The 13,673-nt window shown below is 34.3% G+C and overlaps 1 long non-coding RNA gene across 1 annotated transcript in view; it reads right to left on the bottom strand.

Annotated features, from left to right (window-relative positions):
- LOC144293081 (uncharacterized) overlaps positions 1-13,666 on the bottom strand; it is a 71,459-nt gene extending 57,793 nt beyond the window's left edge. Inside the window, exon 1 of the long non-coding RNA XR_013360583.1 lies at positions 13,599-13,666. This is a non-coding gene — a long non-coding RNA (uncharacterized LOC144293081). The remainder of the gene's footprint in view (positions 1-13,598) is intronic.
- Positions 13,667-13,673: the final 7 nt, after the last annotated feature.

Below are 13,673 nucleotides of genomic sequence, written 5' to 3'. Positions count from 1 at the left end.
TTTATTAAATACAAAAGTAAATGGGTATGTATGTGTGTGCACATACATTTATATGTATCAGGTACATAAAAACACTGTGTACATGTCAGTTAACTTAAACAAATACTAAGGATGTTAGGAATTTAGAGAAAAGATAACATGCTCTCAGTTTTAATTAAGAATCTTCTATTGAAGGCACATTTGTTGGTTCTGGAGATACAGCAGTTAATAAAACAAAATAAAACCCTTCCTTCCTTAATAAAGCTTATGTTACTGCAAATAAGCTGTTCATTGCATAGGACCTTTAAAAAGGCATGAAATCAGCCCCAAATTACTAGAATTATATTCTAGTAATAATCAAAGCTGATGATAAAGATTCAGTAAACTGTGGCTGGGTTTTCATTTTGTTTTCTTTGTTTTTGTTTAATTGCTTTGTTTTTTTCTTTCTCACTTATTTATTTTGTTAAACATGACTCTTGATTTTTTTCTCTAATAGATACAATAAAACTTTTAATTAGGTTATTAAACTCAACATGCTGTTAGCATATGAATAGATTCATTTTTATACACTCTGTAGAGTGAATACAATGTTTATTCTATTGCTCTGGACATACTAATACTTTTTTTAAAAATATTAAGATAATATTGGATGATATTCTGTATGCCTTTACATGTTTATGACCCATTGTGTAACTCTGAATATTACAGCCCACAACTGCTTCCACATCTTCACAATGTACTTTTCTCAAAACTATTGACTATGGGAAAAAGCAAAACTCATAATGATGAATACTTTGCACAGCTCCAAATTTGATGTTTGCTAAATAAATAAGTTGTATATCAGCCAAATAATTATCCATGATAAAGATATAGTGAGGATGTTGAAGAAAGAATAAAGATATGTGGAATCTTTATAACAGAAAGATATAAAGAATGCAATATTGCTAAGAAACCTGATTTCTCAGTTTTATGTGTGTACATGATCACTATTTCTATCACTTCTACATCTTTACTTTTTAACATTTTCTTTGATGTAGTCATTTTTTCTAAGACTTTGTGTGCTGATAATCTGAAAATTAATGTTTGATGACTAGTAAAACAAATCAACCTGCCTTGATATGAAGCAAATATTAACAAGTAATTTAAGAACTTTAGTTAATACCTGAGGGAAAAATACAAAAGAGGTTTTAATCACTCATTCACAAATGGTTCTCAGAAAATCTCCAGTAAAATGCACTAAACTATCCCTTGCATGAAGACAGCATAAAAAATAATTTTTAAAAAACTGCCACAGCTGTAAATTTTGGAGAAAATTTTTACATTTTAGGGACAATTGAGCTGTCTTTAAGTAGAACTTAACCTACTGTCATATTTGAAAAACACTATCCTCTATGCAAACCATGTATCAATAGGAACCCACTTCTTACATTGAAATATGCACTGCTTTCAAAATGCAATATAAAGGTATATTACTTAGAATCCTAATAAGAATGCCCAACAAATTATAGTGCTCAAAAAAGTACAAATCTACATTAATGGTTTGTAAATAATTGTGTGTGCTTATTCCCTACTATATCGCACCAATAATTTTATATGTGGTAATATAAAGAAAGAGGCATTTTTACATGACTAGAAGTCTACATGAATACAGTCTAAGGTACAATATGAATGCAAAGACCATTTCTACATTTATACCATCTTCCAGTGATGACATTGTGTTCATTGATCCTGGGCCAAACTCTCTATAGTAGTGTTTCTTTTTTTTTTTTTTTTTAACTAATTAATTTATTTGAGAGAAAGAGAGCAAGAGAGCACAAGCAAGGGGAGCAGTGGAGGGAGAGGGAGAAGCAGACTTCCCATAGGGAAGCCCTCAGTTACTGACTATTTACAAGGCACCTGGGAAAACTAGAAACTACAGTAAATACCAAAATGAATAGACTACATTTACAGATCATATCCTTTAGAAAAGAGAAATAAGACAAATAAAATGGAGGGTGGGTAGTCCAAGATGGTGGAGGAGTAGGAGTTTCATCTGGTCCCAGGAATTCAGCTAAATAGCTATCATATCATTCTGAACATTTGAGAACTCAAGTGGAGGTCTAAGAAAAGAAAAGCTGCAAATCTACAAATAGAAAAGTGTCAGCCAGCCCCAGAGAGTGATATAGTAGTAGGGTGCAAAATCAGAACTTTTAAAAATCTGCTCCAGTGATGGATGCCCCTACTCAAGTAGTGAAATGAGGTGAAATCCTAGGTGGGACAGTGTGGTCTGGGGAAGGCTGAAGGTGCCTCATGTGGCAGAGTTCCCAGGCATCAGTTGGAACCCAGGGCCAATCAGTGAGCTCAGGAGTGGGCTCTCAGCTTAGGGCTGCCATATACTGCAAACTGTGGCATAGTCAGGTGACTGATCTCCAAGCCAGGGACCAACAAGTGGGAGAACCACCTCAAGAACCCCCTTCCTACCCCCAGGAGGAGAGGTGTGGGTGCATGCCACAAGAATTTGCAGGGTTTGGAAACCCGAAAAGGGGACACATGCCAGAAATAGAAATGCTGGATCACAGGTGAGCACAGACTGCGGCCAGAGAACAGGGAGACAAGAAAGATAGATTCTTTTTTCCTGAGGGTACACTGAGTAATGGGGCCCTGAGCTTTCAGCTGTGGCACTGGAGATTGGGAGGCGGCCATTCTCATTCTCACTCTTTTGTCCTGAAGGTGAAGAAAGCCTTCAGGGATCGAAAGCCACATAGAGTACTCTGGAGCATCTTACTTAACCTGGCCTCCTGATAAGTGTGGTGCAATTCCACCTGGGGCAAAGATACTCTAGAATCAGCACAACAGGTCCCTCTCTCAGAAGATCAACAAGAACATCCAACCAAGACCAAGTTTACTGATCACACATAACTGCAAACTCCAGCACTAGGAGAAAATAGTGATCTAGAATTCATATTTTTTCCCCCACGATTCTTCAGTCTTTCAGTTTTCATTTTTTTCTCATTCTTTTTTCAACCAATTTTTAATTTTATCAACTCTTTTTAAAAGATCTTCTATAATTTTTTTTGTACACTTACATTCTATTCTTTCATTGTATTTAATTCTATTTTTGTAAACATGTTTTTTTTCTTTTTGACAATTTTAAGATGCAGTTTCTTCTAATAAACAACCAAAATACATCCAGAAACTAGTGTATTGCTCTATTTTCTTCACATGTATGATAATCTCTCTCTTTTTTGTCTTTTTCTATTATTTTGTTAAAAACTTTTTTTTACATTTTCATTTCTACAGTTATATTCTATCTTTTCAATGTATTTAATTTTATTTTTGTATATAGATATATATAAGATGTATATATATAAGATTTATATATCTTATCTTATATAAGATTTATATATCATATATATATATATATAAGATTTTCTTTCTTTATGATTTTGGGATGTAGGTTCTTCTAACAGACCAAAATGCAGTCAGGATGTAGTATATTGCTCTATTCCCCTTTTTGTTTAGATTTCTTCTTCTTCTTCTTCTTCTTCTTCTTCTTCTTCTTCTTCTTCTTAATTTGGTCTGTTCCTTTTCATTTTTACAGTTACAACCTGTCCTATCAATGTGCTTAATTTTTTGCACATATATATGTTTTTCTTTCTTTATGATTTTAGATCTAGTTTTTTAATAAACAGCAAAATGCACACAGGGTCCAGTGTATTGCTCTGTTCTGTTCATCTGTTGGACTATATTCTCTTTTTTTCTTGGTATTTTTTAAATTGATTTTTTCCTCTTTTTGGTCTCTTCTGATTGGTTTAGTGTATATTTCTCAGAGGTCATTATTGCTATTTTAGTATTTTGTTCTCTTTTTCATCTATTCTTTCCTGGACAGGATGACAGAATGGAAAAACTCACCTAAAAAAAGAGAGAACAAAAGGCACTAATGACTGCAGGGACCTAAGCCATATGGATATAAGTAAGATGTCAGAACTAGAGTTCAAACTAATGATTATAAAGATAATATGTGAACTTGAAAAAAAAAAGTATAGGAGACACTAGAGAATCCCTTTCTGGATAAATAAGAGAACTAGCATCTAATCAAGTAGAAATCAAAAAGCTTGTTAGTGAGATGCAATAAGAAATAGAGGCTCTAACTGCTGGGAAAAAAATGAGGCAGAAGAGAGAAGTAGTAATAAGGAAGACAAAATGAAGAATAAAGAAGCTTAGGAAAATGAGAGATAAACAACTACTGGATCATGAAAGGAGAATTTGAGAGATAACTGATACCATAAAGAGAAACAACATTAAAAAGAGAGAGAGAAACAACATTAGAATAATTGGGATCCCCAAAGAAGAGGAAACAGAGAGAGGGAGAGAGACAGAAGGCATATTGGAGCAAATGATAGCAGTGAACTTCCCTAATCTGGAGAAGAAAACAGGCATTTGAGTCCAGGAGGCACAGGGAACCCCCTTCAAAATCAATACAGGTCAACACCTTGGCATATAATATTGAAGCTTGCAAATCTCAGAGACAAAGAGAAAATCCTGAAAGCAGCATGAGACAAGACAAGGGGTCTTTAACCTACAAAGGTATAAACATTAGACTGACAGTAGACCTATCAGCAGAGACCTGGCAGGCCAGAAAGGGTACTGAATGAGAAAAATAACAGCCAAGAATACTTTAATCAGCAAAAATGTCATTCAAAATAGGAAGAGAGATAAAAAGCTTACAAGACAAACAGAAACTGAAAGAATTTGTAATCACTAAAGCAGCCCTGCAAAAAATACTAAAGGAATTTTTTTTTTTTTTTTTTTAAACAAAGAGAGCCGAAAAGTAACCAGAAACCAGAAAGGAACAGAGACAATCTACAGAAACAATGATTTCACAGGTAATACAATGGCACTAAATTCAGATTTTTCAATAGTTACTCTGAATGAAAATGGACTAAAGGCCCCAATCAAAAGACACAGGGTATCAGATCAGATTAAAATCATGACCCATCCATATGCTTCCTCCAAGAGACTCACTGGAGACCCAGACACCTCCAGATGGAAACTGAAGGGGCAGAAACCACTTATCATACTAATGGACATCAAAACAAAGCTGGGGTAGCAATCTTTATATCAGACAATCTAGATTTTAAACCAAACACTATAATAAAAGAAGAAGGACATTATATCATAATTAAAGGGTCTATCCAACAAGATCTAACAACTGTAAATATTTATACCCATAACATGGGGCAGCAATTGTATAAACCAATTAATAACAAAATTAAAGAAACACATTGATAATAATACAATAATAGTAGGGTACTTTAACACCCCCCTCACAACAATGGACAGACATCTAAGCAGAAGATCAACAAGGAAACAAGGACTTTTGATGACACACTGGACCAGATGGACTTCACAGATATAATCAGAGCATTTCATCCTAAAGCAACAGACTACACATTCTTCTTGAGGTCATATGAAACATTCTCCAGAATAGATCACATATGAGGTCATAAATCATGTTTGAACTGGCACCAAAGGACTAGGGTCGTTCCCTGCATATTTTCAGAGCACAGTGCTTTGAAACTTGAACTCAATCACAATAAGGAGATTTGGAAGGAACTCAAATACTTGGAGGTTAAAGTACATTCTACTAAATAATGAGTGGGTCAACCAGGAAATTAAAGAATTTTAAAAATTCATGGAAATAAATAAAAATGAGTATACAACTGTTCAAAACCCTTGTGATACAGCAAAGGCAGTCCTAAGAGGGAAGTACAAGCCTCTCACAAGAATAAGAAAAGTCTCAAATACACAACCTAAACATCTACCTAAAGGAGCTGGGAAAAGAATAGCAAATAAAGCCTAAACCAAGCAGGAGATTAAAATTAATAAATATTAGAGCAGAACTCAATGAAATAGGATGAAAAGAACAGTAGAACAGATCAACAAAACTAGGACCTGGTTCTTTGGAAGAATTAATAAGATGATAAAACCATAGCCAGACTTTTCAAAAAGAAAAGAGAAAGGACTCAAATCAATAAAATCATTAATGAAAGAGGAGAGACTACAACCAACATCAAAGAAATACAATTATGAGAACATATTATGAACATCTATAATCCAACAGATAAGGCAATCTGGAAAAAATAGATGCATTTCTAGAGGTGTATAAACTACCAAAAATGAAACAGGAAGAAATATTAAACCTGAACAGACCCCAAACCAGCAAAGAAATTAAATTAGTAATCAAAAATCTCCCAACAAATAAGAATCCAAGGCTGATGGCTTCCCAGGGGAATTCTACTAAACATTTAAAGAAATGATACAGGGACACTTGGATGGCTCAGTGGTTGAGTGTCTGCCTTTGGTTCAGGGCATGATCCCAGGATCCAGGATGGAGTTCCACACTGGGCTCCCTGTGAGGAGCCTGATTCTCCCTCTGCCTGTGTCTCTGCCTCTCTCTGTGTCTCAAATAAATAAATAAATACATAAATCTTTAAAAAAATAAAATAAAGGAATAATATTTATTCATTTGAAGTGGTTTAAAAAATAGAAATGAAAGAAAAACTTACCAACTCTTTCTTTGAGGCCAGCATTACCTTAATCCCAAAACCAGACAAAGACCCCATCAAAAAGAAGAATTACAAACCAATAACCCGGATGAATATGGACGCCAAAATTTTCCCCAAATTCCAGCCAATACTATTCAACAGTACATGAAAAGAGTTATTCATCATGACCAAGAGGAATTTATTCCTGGGCTGCAAAGTTGGTTTAACATCCACTAATCAATGTGATAGAGTACATTACTATAAGGAAGGATAAGAACCATATGATCTTCTCAATGTATGCAGAAAAAGCATTTGACAAATTATAGCATCATTTCTAGATTAAAACTCTTCATAGTGTAGGGATAGAGGGACCATGCCTCAATATCATAGAAGCCATAAACAAAAAGCCCACAGCAAATATCATTTTCTTAGAGATTTTCCCCTAATGTAAGGAACATAGCAGGGATGTCCTCTACCACCACTGTTGTTCAACATGGTAGTAGAGGGGGGCCTGGGTGGCTCAGTAGTTGAACATCTGCCTCTGGCTCTGGCAGTGATCCCAGAGTCCTGGGATTGAGTGTCACATCAAGCTTCCTGCATGGAGCCTGCTTCTCCCTCTGCCTGTGTCTTTGTGTCTGTCTCTCTCTTTCTCATAAATAAATAAAATCTTAAAAAACCAAACAAACACATGGTAGTAGAGGTTCTAGTCTCAGCGGTCATACAGCAAAAATAAATAAAAGATATCTGAATAGGCAAAAAATAAGTCAAACTTTCACTCTTCACAGATGACATGATACTGTATGTGGAAAATCCAAAAGACTTTACTCCAAAATTACTAGAGTTCATACGGGAATTCATCAAAGTGGCAGGTTATAAAATCAATACACAGAAATCATTTGCATCCCTGTATACTACCAATGAGATAGAAGAAAGAGAAATTAAGGAGTCAATCTCATTTACAATTGCACAAAAACTATAAGATACATAGGAATAAACCTAATAAAATAGGTAAAGGATCTGTACTCAGAAAAATATAGAACACTCATGAAATAGATTGAGGCAAACACAAAGAAATGGAAAAATTTCCCATGCTCACAAATATTGCTAAAATGTCTATATTACCTAGAGCAATATATACACTCAGTGTAATCCCTATCAAAATATCACCAACTTTTTTTAGCTGAGCTGCAACAAATAATCCTAAAATTTGTATGGAACCAGAAAAGACCCCAAATAGCCAAAGGAATGTTGAAAAAGAAAACCAAAGCTAGGGGCATCACAATTCTGGACTTTAAGCTCTATTGCAAAGCTTTGATAATCAAGACAGTATGATACGGGCACAAAAACAGACCCCACAGATCAATGGAACAGAAGAGAGAACCCTAAAATAGATCCTCGACTCTATGGTCAACTAATCTTCAACAAAGCAGGAAAGAAGATCCAATGGAAAAAAGGCAGTGTTCTAAACAAATGGTGTTGGGAAAATTGGACAGTCACATGCAGAAGCATTAAGCTGGATCATTCTCTTACATCATACACAAAAATGGACTCAAAATGGATGGAAGACCTAAATGTGAGACAGAAATTCATTAAACCCTAGAAGAGAACTGAGGCAGTAACCTCTGTGACTTTGGCCACAGCAACGTCTTGATAGACACATCTCCAAAGACAAGGGAAACAAAAGCAAAAATGAACTACTGAGACATCAAAATAAAAAGCTTTTGTAAGGCAAAGGAAACAGTCAACAAAACCAAAAACAACTGACAGAATGGGAGAAGATATTTGCAGATGTTATATCATATAAAAGGCTAAAGGCTAGTATCCAATTCTGTAAGGAACTTACCAAATTCAACATCCAATGAACAAATCTTCCAATGAAGAAATAGGCAGAAGACATGAAGAAATATTTCTCCAAAGAAAACCTACAAATAGTCAACAGACACCTGAAAAAATGCTCAACATCACTTGACATCAGGAAAATACAAATCAAAACAACAATGATATAATACCTCACACCAGTCAGAATGGCTAAAATTAACAAGTCAGGAAATGATAGATGTTGATCAGGATGCAGAGAAAGGAAAAACCTGTAACTGTTGGTGGGAATGCAAGATGCTGTAGTCATTCTGGAAAACAGTATGGAGGTTCCTCAAAAAGTTAAAAATAGAGACACTCTATGAACCAGCAATTGCACTACTAGGTATTTACCCTAAAGATACAAATACGGTGATCTCAAGGGGCACCTGCATCCCAATATTTTTAGCAGCAATGTCCACAATAGCCAAAATATAGAAAGAGCCCAGATATCCATTGACAGGTGAATGGATAAAGAAATATGGTATAAATATACAATGGAATACTGCTCAGCCATCAAAAAAAATGAAACCTTCCCATTTGCAAAGACTTGGATGTAACTAGAGAATACTATGATAACTGAAATAAGTCAATCAGAGAAAGACAATTATCATATGATATGACTCACATGGGGAATTCAAGAAATAAAAAAAGAGGATCATAGGGGAAAGGGGGGGAATAAAACAAGATGAAATAAGAGAAAGACAAACCATAAGAGACTGTTAATCATAGGAAGCAAAGTGAGGATTGCTGGAGGGGAATGGGTTAGGGAATGGGGTAACTGGGTGATGGAAATTAAGGAGGACATATCATGTAATGAACAGTGGTTGTTATATAAGACTGGTGAATCACTGACCTGTGCTTCTGAAACTTATAATACACTGTATGTTAACTAATTGAATTTAATTTAAAAATACTTTTTTAAAAAGAAATAAAATGAAGTAGTAAAATAAAAGGTACAACAAAGTTCATAAAATAGACATATTTTAGTAAACACTGGTAAGAAGATGAGAGGAAAAAAAGACTAATTTCTCTCCAGAGATATAAGAAAAGGCACTGGGAATTGAGATATTACCTGAGACGAGCATGCTAAAAAGTATAATTTTGGTCTGTAAGTCAATGAGACAGAGTTAGAATGTCCCTGCAGAGGAAATTGTGGGTGAAAGGCAAAAATGTGATTAACTACAATTATTGCAAAATATGGACAGTAGAGTTCTGAAATAATGGGTCAGTGCTTTAGTGAACAATAGAGGTTGGCAAACTTTTTCAGTTAAGACAGAATATTTTGGATAAACTCTCTCTATTCCAATAGAATAAACTTTCTCTATTCCAATGATTCAACTCTGTAGTTACATCATGAATATTACAGTTGAGAGTATGAAATTAATGAGAATTCTGTGCTCTAATAAAATATTATTTACAAAAACTGCAATATGAATTTGACTTATGGGTCATAATTTGATAAATCTTGATGTATAGCACCAAAAAAAGAAAACTGATTCATTAGGCATTAAGGATCTTTTGAACATTTGTGATCAGGAACATAATACACATTAAAGATGCATGTAGTCAGTAATCCTTAAGATTAGGAATACAGACACGTAGTTCGATGCTATTTTACCTTGTTTCACACAGAAGTGTGTGCATAAATTAGTTTAATCACACTAAGACAGGATGTAATTTGGTGTAATTAACAGTTGTTGACAATACAATGAGTGTTATAGGTGTTCAGAAAAGAGAAAAACTGCTGTGATGATTAATATCATTTGTCTACTTGGCCAGACTATGGTGCCCAGTTGATCAAACACTAGTCTGGATGTTGCTGTGAAGTTATTTTTTAGATGTTATTAACATTTAAACCAGCAGATTCTGAGTGAAAGCAGATTATCCTCCATAATACGGGGAAGACTCATCCAATCAGTTGAAGGTCTTAAAAGAAAGACAGAGATTTTCCAAAGGACAAGAAATTTAGCCTCAAGACTACAGTATCGAAATCCTATGAGATTCATATCCTTTCAAATCTGTATTCGAGAACTCCTTTGACATCTCAGTCTGCCAGCTTGCCCTGAATTTCAGATTTGCCAGATGCTACATAAATTCCATGATCCATTTCCTTAAAAATAAATCTCTCGAGGGGCACCTGAGTGCTCAGGCAATTAAGTCTCTGACTACTGATTTTGTTTCAGGTCGTGATCTCAGGGTCATGGGATCAAGCTCCATATCAGTCTCCATACTCAGCACAGAGTCTGCTTGTCGCTAGCCTCTCGCTTTCTCTATCCCACACTGTCTCAAATTAATTAATTAATTAATTAATTAATGATAAATAAATAAATCTCTTGTTGGATAGATAAATAGATGATAGATATGAATGGATGGATAGATGTAGGTATACAAATAGGTAAAGGTAGAAATAGTATCAAAGACATGGATGTAGGTATCAATGTACCCTATTGTTTCTGTTTCTCTGGAGAATGCTGACTAACTGATAAAATCACCATGCATTGAATTAAGACCCAAAGATGGAAGGAAGCTCAGGCATGTAAGGTAGGTATTAAACTTGAAAACTTATTGATAGAAATAAAGCTGACAATGTAATGGATTTAATTTTTAGATTTTTCTCAAAAATGTCCTTGCCTTAAAAACCACCAAAAGTACTCATGTTACTCATCTAAAAGGTCAGTATTAATCATATATAAAAACCAAATACATCATAAGATAATAATACTACAGAATAACTTCTTATGAATTTGAATGCAAAAATGTTTAGCAAAGTATTTGCAAACCAAATTAGTCAAGATGTAAAAATAATTATACGCCTTGGTTAGGTGTGATTTATACCAGGATGCAAGGTTGGCTTAACATCCAAATATAAATTAATTCAACATACCATGTCATTAGAATAAAAAACCAAAAATAAAATAATAATCTAACTTATGCAGAAAGAGCATTTGAAATGCCATTATATCCTTTCATGATAAAAGCATGCAATATACATACCTACTACAAATAGGAGGAAGAAATTTAACCTAATAGAGTATCTATGACAAACCTAACATCACATGTAATGGTGAAAGGTTGTTTGCTTTCAAACGAAGAACAAGACAAAAATGTTGTTCTTGCTATTTTTATTCACCTGTACTGGAAGTTCTAGACAAAGTTATAGGGAAGAAAAATAAATAAAAAGGCTTCAGTTTGGAAAAGAAAGTCAAAGAATCTCAATTTACAGACGACATGTCCTTATATATAGAAATCTTAAGAAACCAACTAAAAAGCTGTTACAACTAAGCAACATGTCCATCAAGGTTGCAGAATACAATGTCAATAAAAAAAATCAATGCAGTCTCTATATAATAATAATGAACAATATGAAACGGAAGTAAGAAAACAATCTTATTTGCAATTACTTTGAAAAAGAATAAAATACTTAGGAATAAATGAAACAAAAAAGTACAAAGCATAGGGGAAACTATAAAATGTCATTGAAAGTAAAGATGATCTAAATAAATGGAAAAACATCCCATGCATCAGAAGAATTGATATTAAGACAGCAATACTCTCAAGCTGATCTATAGACTTAACTCAATCTCTATTAGAATTCTGACTTTTTGTAAAAAATTGCTCAATATTATAAAAGTCCATATGGAATTGCAAGGGACTCAGGAGAGTTAAAACAATCCTGGGAAAGAACAACATAAAGGAGGACTCAAATTTCTTGATTTCCAAACCAATAATGGGAATCAAGACAGAGTGGTACAGATACTAGGATAGACCTATATATTAATGTAATTGAATTGAAGGTCTGGAAATAAAACTGTGCATCTATGATTAACTTATTTTTTAACAGTGGTGCCAGGATCTTTGAACGGACAAAGAATAGTCTTTTCAACATATTGTACTGGGTCAAGTGGATTAACACATGCAAAAGAAAAAGGTGGATCCCTTTCTAATAGCATACAAAAAAATTAACTTGAAATTTATCAAAAACTTAAATGTGAAAGGTAAAACAATAAAACTATTTAAAAAATAAATAGATAAATCCTTATGACTTTGGACTTTAGCAACTGATTGGGTATGGCAACAATCCAAGATCAACAAAAGAAAAAATTGCTGAATTTGACTCATCAAAATTAAAAAAAAAAAACAAAACTTTCTGCTTTAAAGGGCACTACTAAAAAAGTAAAAGTTCACAGAATCAGAGAAAATAATTGCTAATCATATACCTGATAAAGGACTTACCTACAATTTATTTTATTATTATAATTATTATTTTTTTTTTACCTACAATTTAAAAAGAGCTAACACAACTTAAATAAAAAGACACCTGATTCAAATATGGGCAACGAATCTGAATGCTCGTGTCTCCAAAAAGAGAAAAAAAATGACTGAAAAACATGAAAAGATGCCCCAAATCATTAATCATTAAGAATCTGCACATCAAAAGCACAATATGATACTATTTTGGAACTTCAAGGATGACTAGACTAAAAAATCCAGTAAATCACAGTGAATAGGAAGAGGCTTATAGGTGACAACTGCTTATATTCCAACTCCCCTCAAATTTAAACACAGGGGGAACAAAATTATTGTCACTTTCTGCTGCAAGAACTAGAAACCAACATATCCAGCTATTACCTGAGTTAAAATCTGAGGGAAAAAATAATCACACAATTAGAATCTGTGCCAAGTTACTCAGTGACTTAGGAGCAGAACTATTTGTACCTCCATCATCTGGGTTTTATGCTTCAGGGTAGGCCAGGGGTAGAATTAGGAATGTTGGCATAGAGAAGGTCAGGGAAGTCTGAGCCTAGATAGAAAAAGTGTGAAAAATCCATCACACACACACACACACACACACACACACACACAGAAAGGAAGATCCTAAGCAAGAGGAAATTATAAACTAAGGGACACCTGAGTGGCTCAGTGGTTGAGCATCTGCTTTTGGCTCGGGTTGTGATTGATCCTGGGGTCCTGGGGTCCTGGAATCCAGTCCCACATCATGCTGCCCGCAAGGCACCTGCTTCTCCTCCTTCTCCTGCCTCTGCCTCTCTCTGTGTCTCTCATGAATAAATAAATAAAATATATATTTTTAAAATTGTAAACTAAAATTTCAAAATGTTAGGAAGTTACATTGTGAAAAGTAAGTAAATTCAACAAAGAATACATGTTATGCTGAAGGAATTTAAGAAAAATACTTTAAAGCACATATATTTAAAATGCTCAGATATGTCCGCCAACCTTTTTTTCCCTCTGTCCAGTGGTCCAGTAGCAGATGCAACCTTTCAAGCTCACAGACCTTCCTGAGGATTCTAG

The sequence above is a fragment of the Canis aureus genome, chromosome 21 (genome assembly GCF_053574225.1).
Source record: "Canis aureus isolate CA01 chromosome 21, VMU_Caureus_v.1.0, whole genome shotgun sequence".
In the NCBI taxonomy this organism is placed as follows: Eukaryota; Metazoa; Chordata; class Mammalia; order Carnivora; family Canidae; genus Canis; species Canis aureus.
Note: the sequence above shows the minus strand (reverse complement) of the source record. Positions and strands in the feature narration are given on the sequence as shown.